The 17,492-nt window shown below is 45.1% G+C and overlaps 2 protein-coding genes across 7 annotated transcripts in view; one reads left to right on the top strand and one right to left on the bottom strand.

Moving 5' to 3' along the window:
* The window catches only part of PLEKHB2 (pleckstrin homology domain containing B2), a 41,889-nt gene extending 34,349 nt beyond the window's left edge, over positions 1–7,540 (bottom strand). The window contains exon 1 of one of the 2 annotated variants that reach the window (XM_032479246.1): positions 7,405–7,540. The gene's annotated coding sequence lies outside the window, so the exon portion shown is untranslated. The remainder of the gene's footprint in view (positions 1–7,404) is intronic. The other variant, XM_032479244.1, reaches the window with a different exon arrangement.
* Positions 7,541–15,687: 8,147 nt separating this feature from the next.
* Positions 15,688–17,492, top strand: part of FAM168B (family with sequence similarity 168 member B) — a 33,017-nt gene continuing 31,212 nt past the window's right edge. The window contains exon 1 of one of the 5 annotated variants that reach the window (XM_032479247.1): positions 15,688–15,935. The gene's annotated coding sequence lies outside the window, so the exon portion shown is untranslated. Of the gene's footprint in view, positions 15,936–16,119; positions 16,200–17,492 lie in introns of those variants that run through there. The other 4 variants (XM_032479251.1, XM_032479250.1, XM_032479249.1 and 1 more) reach the window with 4 other exon arrangements.

Here is a 17,492-nt window from a genome sequence, read left to right on the forward strand (position 1 = left end):
AGAAACACAGGCAGCAGGGAAGACTAGAGGAACAGGCTTCAAACCCGCGTAAAAGTTGGGCCCCTGGGGAGAAATGACTCCCGGAAGGAACCCTGGAGTCACGTGCTCAGGGATGCGCTGAGGTTGGTTACTTGCACTTGATAGGCAGGCACTTAGAGCTGGTCTTCAGAAAAGTCAGAAGAGGCCAAGAGGATGTCAGAGGAGCCTAATTCCTAAAGCACCTGTGGGACCTTCACTCCACCAGGCAGTATCATCAGCCGACAGGGCATCTCCCTGTGGGGCTGAGGCTGGGCATTTCACCATCTAGCAGAGACCACGGATGGGCAGTCATCTGAGGGCAGAAGAACTTTATCTCCATTAAAGAACTGTGTGTCCTCGTGTCTACTGGCCTCTTCTGTCAGGTACGCCGGTACCACATCACCACGTGGAGCACACGGCAAGTGCACCCTTGCCTCGGGCTCCCAACCCATAAGCAGGATATAACATGACCCAGATACCCCTACGCTGGGCTGGAAAAATAAGAAACACCAAGGACAACAAGGCCTTCAGAGGCAGCTGCCCTCATGTGCCCCTAAATGACCCACCTTACCTATGCCAGATCACAGCAAAACCTGTCTAGAGTTTGTCCCCTGCCAAGCTCCTCCAATGTATCCCGAACCCTGACCACAAAGCAGGGCAGGAGAGGACACTGCCTGCCACTCAGCCCACTTGCCTTCAGCCTTACAGGGCAGTCACGTGGCACTGCCTGAAACAGGAACCCTACTCATCAGCCTAGACCAGTTCCTGGTCCCAGAGCCTGCTGGCCTGCCCTGCCATGAGGTCACCTAGAACCAGGGCCCAGAGGGGGAAAAAAGCAGACTTTAAAGATCCATCTTCCCGTTTTTCTCTCTAGTACATAGAAACACTACATATTTGTGGAAAATCCATATTTCTTGTCACTGAAGACTACCATTCACAGGAGAGTTATTTTCAAATATACAAGACACAACAGTGACATTAAAATAAGGGCCTAAGACAAAAGATACACCAATAATGTAACGATCACCTCTGTGGGTGGCTGCTTTGCTAGTTCCAACATTAATGAGAGATTAAACACCTAACTCTGATCTCTCCTGACACACAACTAAAACTAAAGTTAACTGGGAAAACAAGGCATAAATCAATTCACAAAGACAAAGACAATGGCAGCAGAAACAAAAGCAGATGAGATGCTAAGAACATTGCGAAAGTTCTAAAGTAAATGGACAAGTAGTAACTAATATAAAATTCAGCTTTCTCTGCTTTTCATGTGCTGACAAGAAGCCAAAACACAGCAAGCAAACCCCAGCCAGAGAACACTATAAAGACTCAAAAATGGGTGGTATGAAAGAATTGTCAGGGTGGGTAAGAATATCAGAATTTACTGAGAGTCTTTGAGGAAGAGTCACTAGGCCCTGTACCCATCCAGGCAACACCCCTCCCCAATTCTGAAGACTTCTTTCAGGAACCGCTGAAACACAGAGGCTCTCGTCTTGGGGACACCAGGGACAGCTGAGAGTGGAAGTGAGACGCCACACTTAAGAGGAGTAACAGCGTAAGTCAGTCTTCAACTTCCTGCCCTCCTCCTTCACTTCCCTCCTCAAGTCCAGCTCTGGGCAAAGGGCATGGCGCAAGAGGGAAGGCCCATCAATACTGACATTTTTTTTCCAATAAAAAAGCCGGCCTCGGCTTAAAACCGTACAGGGAAGCTCACCAAGTGATAAACTTCAACAAACGGGTTGAAAGTCTATGTGTCTGTTTAATCTCTCTTAAATAGGAACAGAAAGCAGGCATCACCAGGCATCTGAGGAAAGCCTAGAGATAAAAGATAGAGACTGAAACAAATAAAACTAAAAAAACCTCACAGGAATCAGAGACAATGAAGGGAACAAAGGAAAGCTTAAAAAAAAAAAAAAAAACCCTATCATCAGAGAAATGATACACAATATTGCATCCAAAACACAAAAATGAACTGTTCTAAAATAGGAACATTCAGAGCTATTAGTTAAAAATGATAAAGAAAATTTAAAATTCAATAGAAGAGCTGGAAAGATGATGGAGGAAATCTCTCTGAAAGGGGGAAAAAAAAGGCCAACCCAACAGATTAAAAAAAAAAAATTTACAGGATAAGCCTGGGATATAAAACATTTGCTTACTGGAGAGTTTCACACATAAACCAGAAAGAAAAAAACTAGAGAAGAAATACTATACAAACATTTCCCAGAACAGACAACACACCTCTAGACACAAAAGCTTTAATGAGTATCCAGCAAAATGGATTTTAAAAGATCCTCCGTAAGGTTTATAACTGAAATTTCAGAACTCTAGGGATAAAGAATAGAAACTAAAACTTCCCAAAGGAAAAAAGAGGTCACATATAAAGACGTCCTAATGCTTTGCTGACCCTTTATCTGGAAGCTGGAAAAGGAAATGGATCAACACCTTCAAAATGCTGAGAGCAAATTATTTTCAAGCCAGAACTCCAAACCCAGTCAAGTTACTAATCAAACAGATAAAATAAAGACACTGAGACACATGCTAAAAGACTTCAGATTTACCTTCCACGTACCCTACCGTTTCCAGAACCCAGTGAACAATGTGTCCCACCAAATGAGAGAATAAACCAGAGGAACTAGGGAGCCAGTAAGGGACCAAGAGAAAGAGGACGCCCAGGATGCAGGTGAAGGAAAGTCCCCGGAGACAGCTGTGCCACAGGCCTAGAAAAGAAACCAGTCCAGTCTAGAGAAGAACAGAGTTGTGGGGCGCAGAGGGAACAGGAACTGACACCATCTAAGAATTTCTGGTAGATTGGATTGAAGAGTGTTTACAAGGTGGCAAAAGTCTTCTACAGCAGGAAATCAAAGATTAGCAACATAAAATAAAATTTAAGGCAGCTAAAAATGGTGAAAATGGTTGTTTCTAGTTAATGAAAACAGAGTAGATTTTTGACTGAGGTTTAAAGGGTATTCAGCTTTTTAATCTATGTATATGTATGATTTTGATAAATGTAAACAAGTATAAAATAATTTGAATTATCCTCAAATACACACACACGAAAAAACCCCAAAAACCAAAACCCTAGATGAACTTCACCTACTTGAACCTTCCTTCTAAGAATTCTTTGTTTTTAAAATGGGAGGAGAAACAGCGTATTTTTACAGCAAACACCATAAAGAATGATGTGGATAATATGCTTTTAAAAATTCACATAGCTTAATGCTTCAGAGTACAGACTCTGAAGTCAAAAAAATCTATGTTTAAAACTCATGGGGAAGGGGGGGAAGCACAGACTGGGGGTTTGGGATTACTATATACACACTACTATATACTAAAACAGATAAACAAGGACTTACTATATAGCCAGGGAACTATATTCAATAGTTTATAATAACCTATAATAAAGAAGAACCTAAAATAGAATATATACATATATATATAACTGAGTCACTCTGCTGTACACCTGACACTAACACAACATTGTAAATCAATTATACTTCAATTAAAAAATTCTAAGGACAACTATAACAAGAAAAATATAAGGTCTGTATTTTCCTCAAACTTAATCAAATTTTCTGAAAAACAGTAAAATCTGAACAAATGGAGAGATGCATCATGTTTTGGGCTAGGATATCTGAATATTTAAAATATGTTTTTCCAATTTAATTGATTCCTTTGATTTATAGGAAATTCAAAATTATTTCTAAGTTTCACATATACTCAGCAAAAATCTGTTTACTTTTTGCACAGTGATTCTGAAGTTCATTTGGAAGAATAAGCAGATTTTAATAGTTAACATATGTTTTAAAATTAGTTTTAAAACCATTAATAAGAAAATATTAAAATGAGGGAAAAAATCTACACTTAAATACTGGCTCAATCACTTATAAATTACCCTGGGAAAGTTACTTAACCTTTACAAGCCTTAGTTTCTTCATCTATAAAATAAGAATGCCAACACCCACCTGATAGGATGTTTAGAAAATCAAGTAAAATAACTTGTGCTTGCAGAGTGCCTGATAGTTGCTAAAACTCAACAAATGGTAGTCGATGCTGTAATTTCTTCACTATTCACCTGACTAAAATTTGCCCAAAACATTCTAGCAGACAGAAGCACATCAGGCTGCTTCTCAAATGGCTTAGAAGACTTAGTAAGTTAAGAAAGCCTTGATGGTCAAAATTTGAACACATACCTACAAGGGAAAAAAAAAAAATCAAACCAAAAAACCCTCCCAGAGTACATAGCTAAATTAGTCTCTAAAGGAATGAGAATAGCTTTTTGATGTACCTTGCTGAATTTCATTCTCCATGACTAATTTCAACGTTTCACCACTATTTATACCCTAGGGCAGGACCTAATGCATAAACTAAAACTCATCAAAGTCTAAGTCCGGCTGTTGGTCTCTAGAGAATAAAATACCAGAAAACTAGCTGCAAAATAGCCACATTACCCACATGCCAATAAAACCGATAGAGTTTTAGAAACACAAACTATATTCAACAATTCAAGTCATTTTTAAATACAAATTCAAATCATTTTAAAAGCACTGAATCCAAAAGGAACCAAACTAAGCGGTGGAAAGAACACTGCCTTTGGAATCTGACAGTTGTAAACTTAAAGTCCACTTTGCCTGGGTCCTCTACTTCTCACTCTACTCTTTCAAAGAATAACCTGACCACCTGATCGTGGTATCTGTTCTTTCTAAACCACTGACCTATACACTTAACAAATTCAGTTCCTAAGATCACCAGGAAATTTACTTATAGAATTGGCTAACTAGAGGACTAGTACTTTCGCTGAAAAAGTTACTTCCTTATCAAAGGGAGGAAACCTCTGTTCTTCAAGGACTACAAAACAACACGGGGGCAAAGAGCACTGGATGACTCTTCATCCTTTAGGGGTCAGTGCATTGGCGACGTTGGCCATTTCCAGGTAGCAACCACTTAATAACAAGCCCAATATAAGCACTTGCCAAAGGACAGACAGACTAAAATAACAGGCAAGAAAGTTCAACGTTCTGTTCTCAGGATCAAATTCAGAAGCAAGTAAACCACCAATAAAACAGACTGATTCAACCAGCCCACCTTCTGTAACATTTTTAATAGCTTATTTTACTCAGCAGTTTTTGGTAGTTACTGACCTTAAGTAACCCTTTTTTTTTTCCCAGAGGGGAGGTAATTAGATTTATTTATTTATTTGATTTTTCAATGGAGGTACTGGGGATTACACCCAGGACCCCATGCATGCTAAGCATGTGCTCTATCACTTGAGCTATACCCTCCCCCAATAAAGTAACCCTTTAATTTCTTTACATATCCAGTAAGAAAAAAGACAAAGGAAAAAGAACCAAAATATTAACACAGGATGGCAAGCTGGGAAGTACAGCAAAGCTTCTGAAAGAAGCCAAGAAAATCCTCTCTCTTCCCAAGGAATAATATGGCTGTCTCAAGATTGATATCCGTTCTTTCTATACCACTAAACTACACATTTCACAAATTCAGTCCTTGAGATTATCAGGAACTATACTTGTAGAATGTGCTAACACCATTCAAAACACAGTGTTAGGAAAGAACCGTTCGTTGGGAGGTTCCGAGTTCTCTGCAGCCTCTTTCAGTAAGCATTTACTGGCCACCTATATTCCTATATCATGCCAGACTCTGTTATCTGCCAGGATAATCCTGCAATATATGTTGGATTCCTGCCCTCAAAGATCAGTGTGGTGGGGGAGGAGGGGGAGTTAAGAAATCACTATCATCACACAGAGTTAAACACCAGGCACAGGGGAAGCCTAGACAAGCACTGCCCAGCCACAGGGTCTCTTCTCAATACCCATCTATCAATGCCCAGCCCAAGGTTAGGAACTCCTGGACCCAGGGAACACTGCTGAGCACAACAACCAGTCGCAGGAGCAGTCCCACGTACATGCACATAGGCACAGATCCTGCGGTCATTAATTTGTTAGACAAATATTGAGGGCCGTAAGTAAACACGCAGTGCCGGTCCCAGCTCGAGCCCTAATGCCCCGCGTGACTTTAAAGCCACTTCCTGCTTTGGTACTGGTTTCGTCAAAGACCACCAAGACCCAGAAGCTTTCCTTTCTTTAGATTTAAGCGCTGCTCTCTCTGGCAGTGTCTCCACCCTGTCCTAGTCAGAGAAGGTACAAAAAAGAAAAAAGAAAGTTTCTCGAGTCTGGAGTTGGGAATTAACCACGTTCCCCTAGATTTTTTGCACTGTGACCGTCCCACCTCATTCCTTTCCCCAACTAGCCCTGAAAAACTGGAACTTTACCATTTGGTCATTTATGAAGGCTCTTCTATGTAAATTATTCTACTTGTGAGTTAAAAACAAACAAAAACCACTACTCTTAACACCAAATAAAAATCCCTGATCTCCAGAGTTTCCAGTGTAGTCTGGTGAGAGAATCAAAAGTGAAGAGAGAAAATATATAAGCAAACACCTAAAATTAACGACTCTACAAAACCAAGAATAGGTGAAACGAAGCGGAGGCGGGCCCCACCCCGAAGCGCAACGCTTCAATGCCAACCCGGACTCCCTAAGGGAGGAGAAGCAGGAGCCCAAATCCCCTCGACCAGAGGGACCGCAGAGGCGGAGCCGTACTAGGAGACCCGCGCCCAGCCAGCAAAACCGCGGGCCGGCGGGGAGAACCTGCAGGAAGAGGGGCGGCAGCAGGAGCGCTCAGGCGGGGCTGACGGCTCCAGGGGAGGTTCCGAAGGCGCCAGGGGAGGAGAGCGGGCCTCGGGGGGGGGGGGGGGCGGTGGGTCTGCTCCAGGCGAGGCTCCGAGGGACCCCCTACAGGGATGGGCGGAGGAAGAATCCGTTCAGGAGAGGCGCGGGCAGGCGCTCCTGGGGAGGCTTGGAAGGGAGCGGGAGAGGGGACAGGCGCAGGCTGGCGGCTCCAAAGGAGGCTCGAGAGGGACCGGGAAACGGGAGTCGGCGGACGTGGGGGAAGGGCGCGGGCGGGAAGGGGCTGCGGGGGAGGTGCGGAGAAGAGGGCGCAGGCGGACGTCTCCAGGGAGGCTCCGGAGGGACCAGGGAAGGGAGAGGCGCGGGCGGACATCTCCAGGGAGGCTCCAGGGGGGCCGGGGAGGGGAGGGGCGCGGGCAGGCGGCTCCAGGGAGGCTCCGGAGGGACAGGGGAGGGGAGGGGCGCGGGCCGGCGGCTCCAGGGAGGCTGGAGAGAAACCAGGAAAAGGGGGCGGGGGTGGGGGACTGCGGGTGGGCGTCTCCAGGGGAGGCTCGGGAGGGACCGACGCCGGGGTTCGGTGAGCGGAGGGCGCGGGCCAGAAGTCCCCTTGGAGGGGCGCTGGGTGGGTGGGCCAGGCCGAGGCGGGGGGTTCTGTGTCGCCCGGACCGGACAGGGACATTCACCTGCGAAGCCTCCGGCCGCCAGGCACCGAAGCGGGTTAGGAGCGCAAGGACACCGCCGGGCTCTTCGCTCGTCTGCCTCACGCCGGCGTCCTGGCCGCCGTCCGACGTCACGTCTGCCCGGCGCGCATGCGCACGGCGCGCCCGGAGGCGCCGTGGGCGGGGGCGAGGCTCGGGGGCGTGAGATGGGGTGCGGGGCCCGTGCGCCGCGGCTCTGCTTAAGGACAGGCTTCACTTCCAGCTAAGAAGGAGCTGATCTTGCTTCTGAATACCACCGTCCAATGAAAGGGGTCGGGCAGGGTTCCTTAGAGAAGAGTGTCTCTAGAACTAGGGGGGAAAGAGCAGAGTGTGGAGCATCGTGTAAGTGAGGAATGCTTGCAGAATTAAAGCGGGAAGGCGTGTCAAAGAGCACAGGAGTGTCCCTGAAAGAGTTCCCAGTGGCCAAACCTGGCACAGTTAAAACTTAGACTGTAAATTAAGTAAACTAAAACCCATTCTGTCAGTAAATGATTAAATGCATTGTTGGAGAGAAACGCTGAATCTTCCTCATACGAGAACTGTAATTAAGCATACTCCATCCAGAGGGGATATTTATCCTCTCTCCAACCCATCCCTTAGTGTGAGCTATGCATAGTCACCTTCTTGCAAAGAGTACAGTGTTGGAAAGGGGAAAAATAGCTTCCGGGTGGAGAAACCTGACACTGTTCGACCACGTGATCGAGGTTAACAATAATAGTGATGTCATGTTGGGTATTTACCCTTGACGTGGTATAATGACAATGTCACTTTTCCTGCGGTCTTATTCTCAAAAAAGCCACAGCCCCAGTCTAACTATGAGAAAAACTTCAGACAAATCCCAGCTGAGGGAGACTCCACAAAATACCACACGAGTATTCCTAAAAAACTATCAAGGTCATGAAAAACAAAGAAAGGCTGAGAAACAATCATATGCAATATGGTGGTAGTGCCCTGGATGGGATCCTGTAAGAGAGGGGGGAAAAAAAAAAGATGTTAGCGAAAAACTTTGTAAATTCCAGATAAAGTCTTGATTTTAGTTAATAGTAATTATTAGGAATTTTTAGTTTTGACAATTGTACCATCGTCACGTAAGATGTTAACATAAGGGGAAACTAAGTCAAGGATATAGTCCCTCATTATCCTCATAGGATGGTTCCAGGACCCTGCTCCCCCACCCCCTAGGATACCAAAATCAAGGGCGTTCAAGTCCCTTACCTTAAATGGCTTAGTATTTGAATATAATCTATGCACATCCTCCCATATATTTTAAATCATTTGTAGATTACTTGTAATACCTAATTCAATGTAAATGCTATATAAATAGTTGTCAGCTTGCATGGCAAATTCAAGTTTTGCTTTTGGAACTTTCTGGATTCTTTTTTTTCAAATGTGTTCAATCCATGGTTGACTCTGGGTTCACAGATACAGATACACTGTACTTCTTCGTAACTTTTCTGCGAATCTAAAATTATTCCAAAACAAAAAATTTATTAAAGAAAAAATAACACAGTGGAGGGGAAAAGAGAAATGTTAATTACGTTTACTGCTAAACCATTAAGATGCTTTTAAGCCCCTGTGGGGCCTCTGAGGGCAGGATAAGTATATTGCCTGGGCAGTGGCCTGAGGAAACCTCCCTGCAACCCTGCTTCTGAATGGTGAATACATGTGTTCCTATTGTTACTGAATCCAAACTCTGCTCACTGCACAACAGGCCAATAGATCGGGAGACGAGTTGTTGGGGAAAGGAATAATGACTTTATTCAGAAAGCCAATAGACCGAGAAGATGGCAGACTAATGTTCTGGAGAACCATCTTCCTCAAGTCAGAATTCAGGATCCTTTTATACTAAGAAGAGGAGGAAGTATAGTTGGTTATTGCAAACTTCTTGGGGTCGGAATCCTTTGTTCTTGCAGCTGTCCACGAAGAGTCTGGTCACGGTGTCCCTGTAAACCCCAACAAGACAAGTGTTATTTTCTGTTCTGCAACTTTTTATCTTTATACGAATGGGAAAGTGTTATACCCTTAAAGATCAGAGCCTTGAGAATGGGCTGTCCTGTCTATTTCAGGCTCTAGGCAACATCCTTTTACGAAAGGTGCAGAACCAGCATGACTGAGCACAGGGTTAGAGCTAAAGTAACAGATCTAATGTGGAGTCAGATTTGTTCTTCCCTATTACAACATGAGTGAACACTCATCGAGCTGTACACTTAAGATTTGTTGCATGTAAATGACCTTTCTCTAATACACACACACGCACACAAAGTTCTATAAACTTTAAAAAAAAAATGGGGGAAAGGCCTGTAGTTACTGAGCTTCAAAACTCCAAATTCTGATGGTAATGGCTTCTGTCTAAACCCAGCTCCTTTCTGGGGAAAGAAATGCAGTATGGGGAGAACTGTGATGCTTTCCAACCCATTATGTTATAAGAGAGTGTAACTTAGCATAGAGGTTAGAGACTGGAATCACCTGGAATTCTTCCTGGATCCAACACCTGTGGATGAGCTTGAATGCAAGGTTCCTGACCCTCTCGAAGTAAAGCCACAAGTCTAGCCCTAACTGCTGCCTTCAGTGTTAGGTATCTTTCAGGGCTTGGATTTGGAGGATCCAAAAATATACCAACAAATTGTCTTTGAGTGACGGGACTGTGGATGACATTTCTTTTTCCTACTCATCTGTACTTTGCAAATTTTCTTTAATGAATCACTTAACACTTAACTTAAAAATCACTTTAACAACCACAAGGAAGAGTGATGCTTGAATCTAGTTTGGTGTTAAGTAGACTGTTCCAGGAGCTGGAGCAGGAGCCGGAGCAGGAGCCTCCACTAATAAGTTGTCTGGTATAGTAAAATCGGCTTTCTGTCTGAGTTTGCTGACAAGATAAGTACAGTGGGGAGAAGGCTAACTTTGGGGGAGCCCCACATCCAACCAATACTGGATCTGTGGCCAATACTGAGAGGTGGGCTTCAAGGAACCACACTGGGGCTCTGCTTCCATCAGTGACCTGGCTCCTTGGCTCCATAGAATTTGTGGTCCTTAACCTCAGTCTAACCCAGTGACAACCAGATTGGCCCCACTCCCTTTATTTTGCCTCACTTTCTAGTACTGCCTTCTTTATTGAAAAAAGAAAGTAGTAAGTTCTTGTGGTTAAAAAAGAAACTTTAAATAGGACGTGAAGTAAAATGTCATGTCTCCCTGCCATGTCCCACATAATTTGGAATGAGAATCTTGCAAGTATCAGGAGGTAATAGACAGTCTTTTATTTCCCATTTCCTTTACCTCTTCTAAACGGATCACAGCTGCTCATGTTTTTGCCTTTACTGAACTACTTGTTTCTTATCTATCTATCTACCTATCTACCTACCTACTGCAGGGGTGCCATTTAGGATAGAGCAGTAGGACTTCACCTCCCCACAATCTTCACCAGGACCCCAAATCCACCCCAATATACGTCTGATTCTAGCGAGAACAGAGCATGAGTCAAGCCAAAGGCCACCTCGGGACTAGGAAGCCCTTCCACCCAGCGTGATGCACCTTTGCCCCTCCTGCAAGAAACTGCAAGCCCTGCCTCTACTGTGCAGGAAACAATGAGTTTTTGTGCACTTACATTTGACTAGATTTTCCCTCAACATCTACTGAGAAGCCTTGGCTTTCTTCAGTTGAGTCCCTTTCATTTGAGGAGAGCAGCTGGGTTTTTGGCCGCTGTGAAAATGAAACTGCATGTGCACACAAGAATGGGGAAGAGAGATGGGGTCCAGCTGTGGCACAGGCAGTCTCCCAGTCACTCCTCCTGTTTGCAGGCCCGTTTCCCACCTTTCCCCTCCACGCCCTCACACCTTTCTGGTGCAGCTCTTCCTGCCTATTTGAACCCTCCACTTGAAAGTGAGACCCTCCCCTCCCCCACTCCACAAGGGCATCTACCGCTGCTTCCCTTCCCTGTGCTGCTCACTGCTTTTTAACATCCATCGTCCATTTCATGGACGTCTAAGGGGAAACTAGAAGGCAAAAGTGCGTTCTTGTTCTGCCATCTTGAATCAGAAGCCTCCAACCCCAATTGCTTTCTATTGTACTCAACTGACTCAAAATGTTCAATAAACTGACAGTGCCCTTAACTTGTTTTCCAGGGCCATTCAGGACTTTTCTTTTATCTTAGTAGGGATTTGGAAGGGGAGAGCCGTAAATCTCTGTATGTAACCCAATGCCTGGCACCAAAACAGAATTTTGCACTCTCAAAAACTCTGCCTCCAGCTAGATGGTGAACAGAAAGCAGTGTTATTTTCTTATTAAGCCCTCAACTTATGTATATTTGACAAGAAAAATACTGACTTCAATACAAAAGCAAGAAAAGGTTATATAACCAAGCAGGACCCTATTGTCATCTCTGACCATCTGTTATCTGTAGTGGTGTTTGTAACTGCTTAATTGTATGATGATTTAAAGGGTTTTTCTTATGCTCTTGCTGACCAGGGTTAGACCAGAAAGGAAGGAGGCTTGAGTGGTCCACCCTATGCCCTTGTGGTGCTGGTGTTGTATGAGGAATCATGCTCAGTGCCTTGCTTTTGCCCCAAGTACTCTGCTCCTGACCCCAGTGCCTTCCTCTTGACCCCTTGTGGTTTCCTTGTATCCTGTTGTTTGAACTGCAGGCCTCAGCCTGCAGCAGGAGGTCCCAGGCCTCAGTCCACTTAAAAGGCTAAAAGCATTTATCAACCTGACTTTAAACCGCAGGTTTTTCTCTGGAGGAGTTTCCCATGGAGCCCGATCCTACACATCCTCTATTCTAGTTACAAGAATATTAAGAAAGTCCCAAAGCTGGAGGTGAACTTCATACCTAGCAGAGGGAAGGGGACTTCTGCAACTGCAAAATCAAGAACACCTTTGCAACAGTTTGTTACCCTGAGTGTGATCTCTATGGACACTAGCTCCGCCCCTTGAACTCTTGAACTTTTACTATAAAGCCTCCTGCCTTCCCTCCCCAGGAGGCTCACAGTCTTAGAGGCTTAGGCCACTTTGACCTCCTTTGCCTGGCAAACAAATAACCCTGCCTTTTCTACTTCATCCAAAACTCTGTCCTCAAGTCTCAATTTGGTATGCAGTGTATGGAGGCTGTGTTTCGGGCACAGATACATGAATAAATCATTCAGTTAAGAGAAAATGCAAATACATTTAAGAATGAATCTTGCCTGCAATCTAACAAATGCAATCAAAACGAATGAGATACAGATTTCAGTGGTCACATTTTAAAAGATTTTTAGTGAAATAGTCACTTGTTAATCATTTGTCTTTTGACTATGCCCACGGTGCTTTTTGTCAAACCAATGTTTTTCACTGCCATGGCTTCTGATTTTGAAAGGGAACTTAAAAAGACCTTCTTCACTCTAAGATTAAAAAAGAATTTTTCCATGCTTCCTTCTTGCTCTTTTATGATTCCATTGTTGTGCATTCATATCTTTTTTGATTTGGATTTTATTCTGGTGTAGTATAAGGTAGAGATTTAATTTTATATTTTTTCAGATGGCTATATTTTTGTCCCAATACCACTTATTGAATGGTCTGTCTTTCTCCTCAGTGATTTGAGATGCTGCCTTTATCAGATATACAGTTCCCCAAATTATTTGAGTGTATTTCTGAATTTTCTGTTCTATTTCATTGGTCTGTCTATTCATGTATCTGTGACACACTGCTTTATTGGTTGATGCTTTTAAATATGCTTTCTTATCTGGCAGGGCTAGTAGCCCCTCCTTATTGCTCTTTATTTTCAAAATTTTCCTGGGAGATGTTCTTGCTTTTGATTTTTCTTGTTTATTTTTTTCTCATATGTAAATTAGAATAACTTTATCTAGTTAAAAATAATTATTGGTGTTTGATAAGAGTTGTATTAAATACATAAATTAATTTAGAAGAATTATTCAAAAATATGATGTTTTTCTCCATGGGTTTAAATGTTCTTTTGTGCCACTTGGTGGTTATTCAAAATTTTATTCATATACATCTTGCACAATTCTTATAAAAGTTCATTGCGTATTATGTTGTTATATTTATATATTAGTTTATTTATTTTTCTATAAGTAACCTTGTATAAGGTTGATCTTTTCTTCCATTACATCTTTTAATGAGTTGTTATTCAGATACATGATAGCTACTTTTTTCTCATTTTGGTTGCCGTTTATTGCTGAATTCTTTTATTGTTTGTGCAGTTTTTTGGATGATTACACCTTGCTTTGGATCTGATGCTTAAGTGAGAAATTTCTGTTGTGTATAGACACTGAGATTTGGGGCTTGCTACTGAAGTATTTTCTAGTTATCCTGACAGATACCAGTAATGTAAAATAAAATAAGAAAGATGCTCAACACAAAAATATATTAGGGTAAAATTTTGTGGGGGCAGTGGTATGGAAGCAGGAGTTTAAGGAGAATATGCAAAATGAAATTTTGTTCTGTTACAGAACTCATTCATGTATTCTTAAAATGGAAAATAGTGGGACTGAAATCACCATGGTGTCTATATCCCAATGGATATGTTTTAAAGAGTAACATCTAGTTTTATTTAAAACTATCAACACTTACAGCGTGCCAAAAATCAAGTCCTCTGCATGTGTTTTAACTTGCACTGAAATCTTATAGATGCCAAGTCTTTAGAAACAGTAGCAGGTATTCTTGGTTTGGACAGGGCAAGGCAGACTGTGCAGGGTCTTCCTGCTGAGTACAGGCCCACAGGCTCCTTCAGCTGTCTCTGAACCCCAGCCAGAAGACCTATCCAACCCTACATCCCAGGATTCTTTCCCCTTTCTCCAAGGCAGACTCGTTGGCTTTCAGCCCAGGTAGGGAACCTGTGGTCCCATTAATGTTACAGACAGTAAGCGTGCTGCCAGTAGATATAGCCAGTGTCCAAGTTCTAGTCCCAACCCAGAAAAAATTCAGAGACAAGACGTGGAGGTCAAGAAAGTAAAGTGGGGATTTATTAAGGGATGGATGGTACACTCTCAAGGGGAAAGCCAGCAGGCTCAGCTGAGCAGCTACCCTGAGTTTCTTTGGCAAGTTCGTTACATCAGCTGTAAAAATGAGTAGGTGGAATACTCATTGGGGAGAGAAGGCCTTGAGGTTGTATTCCCTAACATTCAACCCAACTCCACCTTCTTGAAGGGAAGAGATTTTTGTTCGTGTTTAGACTGGATGGTAAGTGTCATGGCATTGGTGCATGATGGATACTTCTATCTGCAAGGCTAATTTTATTGAAATAAGGGCATAATGAGCAAAAGGTTACATTTGGACACTAGAGATTCTTGCCTTTTTCACCTTTTTTTAATCGGCCTCTAGGCCACTTGTCACTCCAAAATGTATGATTTCTTATCAGTCCCGAGGTTCCTGTTTTTCTTTCTCTGCCCGGGGACCCCTGGTGCTTACATGATGTAGGATTTCCTGCATTTGGCCCCTGCCCCTCCTTTCTGCCTAATTCCTGCCATTTGGCCTACGTCTCCCTTCCTCTGCTTATATCTAGCTGTGTGCCTGCTCTAATAAGTGCAGTTCTGGGAAAGCACAAAGCCAGAACTCCTCCTTTAAGAGGAAGTACCCTGAAGCCAGATGTAGGGGTTTCAATCCTGGGTCCCCTTCCTCCTAGTTGCATGCTGTTAAAAAAGTCAGCCTCCGTTTGCCCTAATTTCTTCACTTGTAAAATGATTTATTTATGCGACTTAAGGAACGCAGAGCACCGAGAACAGCGATGCGCCCGCCGCAGCGTGGCGGCTCCGCGAGCCCCTGCGGTCCCAGGCCGAGCAGCTAGCGTCCGGGAGGACAGCGGGGCCTCACAGACCACCTGGCGGCCAGGAAGAGCGCTCCCCACGCCGCCGGCGCCTGCATTTACACAAGGCTTCCAGAAGTGCGGGGCCGTTTAAAAATACGAACTCGAATACATTGTTTTGATCAGAAGTCAATAAAACGCTAGAATTATGTTCTGCTATGTTCTTTCCACACTCTACCGCCAGGAGCGCAAGGACAGCGCGAGGAAAAGCATTCCACAGGGGCGTTTACTCCAAAAGGTTCACAGAGACGTCCCCTGGGCGCCGTTGACCCCTCGGGCCCTCCGCCCTCCACGCTCCACAGGCCGGGCCCCGGAACCCAGCCCGGGGGTCGCCACTCTGCGCGGCCCGGGAGGAAGCCCCGACGCGGCGCTTGCCGGACGCCGCGGGAGCGCGCACCGCCCGAGCCCGGAAGGCGCCGTCGGGTCACGTGCCGGCGCGCCCCCGCCGCGGCGCGCCGCAGGCGGAAGTGAGGTCGGAGCTCGGCGGCTGCGCACCGTCGGCGGGGAGCGCGGGCTGCGGAGAGGCGGGCCAGGCCGGGCCGGGCCGAGCCGGGAAGCCGGAGCGCGGGCCGGGAAGGCGGCGGCGGCGGCGACCGGGCCTCGCGGCTCAGCCCCGCATAGGAGCAGGCCTCCGCGGCGCGCGCCCCTCGCCGAGCCCCACCGCCGAGCCCGCCCCGGGCCGGCGAGCTCTGGTCACCGAGGCCCAGGCCGCCGGCGCGGCGCGGTGAGTGCGGGCGGGGCGGGCGGCAGGCGGCGGGCTCGGCGGCGGCGGCGGCAGCGGCAGCGTGCGCGGCCGGAAGTGCGGCGCTTTGTGTGGCCGACCTGGGCGGCGCCAAGGTCGGGCCCGCGGCGCGCGGCGGTGCTTTGTCCCGCGGGGCCGGGCGGGCCGGTGAGGCCCGAGGGAGGCGGAGCCGGGCGGCCGGGCGGCCGGGCGGCCGGGCGCGCGGACAGGTGCGGTGTGGGCGGCGGGGACGCGGTCGCGGGGCAGGTGAGAGTCATTCCTTGCACAAGAATGTTTTCGGGGCCCTTTTTAAGGTCCAGGTGATCAGATCGGGAAAACGTGAGAAAAATAAGGGAGGAGTGGGTTGGTTCTGTAAGTTAGCCCTAGGATTCTTAAGATTTTAATCATTTGCAGTGTGTAAACTATTTCACTTTGTCGACCCGCAGAGTAAACATTAATCCATTTGCTTGGCGGAAGCTTGGTGTTCCCCTTCAGCTTGAAAGGCTTGTTAATGTTTTCAACAGAGAATAAGTATGTATTCCGAGAAGAGTTAATTATTGTGGCCCAGTCTAGGTTAAGTTTGAAAGAGGTGCGCTTTCATAAAGTGTCCACAGACCCGGTCTTTCTCTTTTATAGTGTGTATAAGTGCATCTGATAGTGTTTCATTAAAGTCATACGTAAAAGTATTTTGGACTGTTTTGCCCTGCAAGACAATTTTTTAAATGAAAAGGTTTGTCTAGTTCCCACTTACTATGTTCTCAAACCATTCTTGTGTCATTATAGATTATTTTCTCAAGGATTCTGTGAAAAGCTTAGCAATAATAGTAAAACATATTTTTAAACTTTGGTAAGTAGACAAGGAGTGGCATATTTTTGCTTTGACAGCCAAGAATTGAACAGCTCAAGGCTAATTTTTTCCAGTGTTGAAGGTGCTGCGGTGTACATTGTGAAAGAACTGTGTAAAGCGGGCTTGCTTTTAGTACGAATGTTTGGGACTAACTGGAAGCCAAGGTCTGGCTTTAAGAGTTGGAAACTGCGGACTTCCTCTAGGTTCTGCTCGGTGTTCGTTGTCCAGCAGTCACCAGAAATGCCCAGCGGGTAGTGTCCCCTTTGCCTGCGTCGTGCCCGTTGGGAAAGTGGAAGGATTGGGCTGGTTGGGTGTGCGAAAGGCTAGTGCCTGCAACCCAGGAGGGAGGGGGAAACAGCATCGATCTACTGCTGTTGCTCCTGCTGCCTCTGCCCTCCTGTCAGACCTGATGACACTTGTGAGGATTCTTAGTAATATGCAGCTCAGCAACTGCCTTTCAGCTCATTTCCATCTTATGGAAATGGATTGTAATGTCAGAATTATTCGAAATAAACAAGACAACAAAAAACCCCCAAATTACTTGAGTTTTCAAACATTGGGGGAATGAGTAGTGTGATTAATGCCACAGAAGTAGAGAATTAGAATTAAAAAAAAAAAAACTTAAGTTTACAGAGAATATTATTTTAACTTTATAGGTTCTGTAGTTTAAAGGGAAATTCCTGTCTACCAAACTTGTCTTACATAAACAGCTT

Source organism: Camelus ferus, chromosome 5, assembly GCF_009834535.1.
Source record: "Camelus ferus isolate YT-003-E chromosome 5, BCGSAC_Cfer_1.0, whole genome shotgun sequence".
NCBI classification, from domain to species: domain Eukaryota; kingdom Metazoa; phylum Chordata; class Mammalia; order Artiodactyla; family Camelidae; genus Camelus; species Camelus ferus.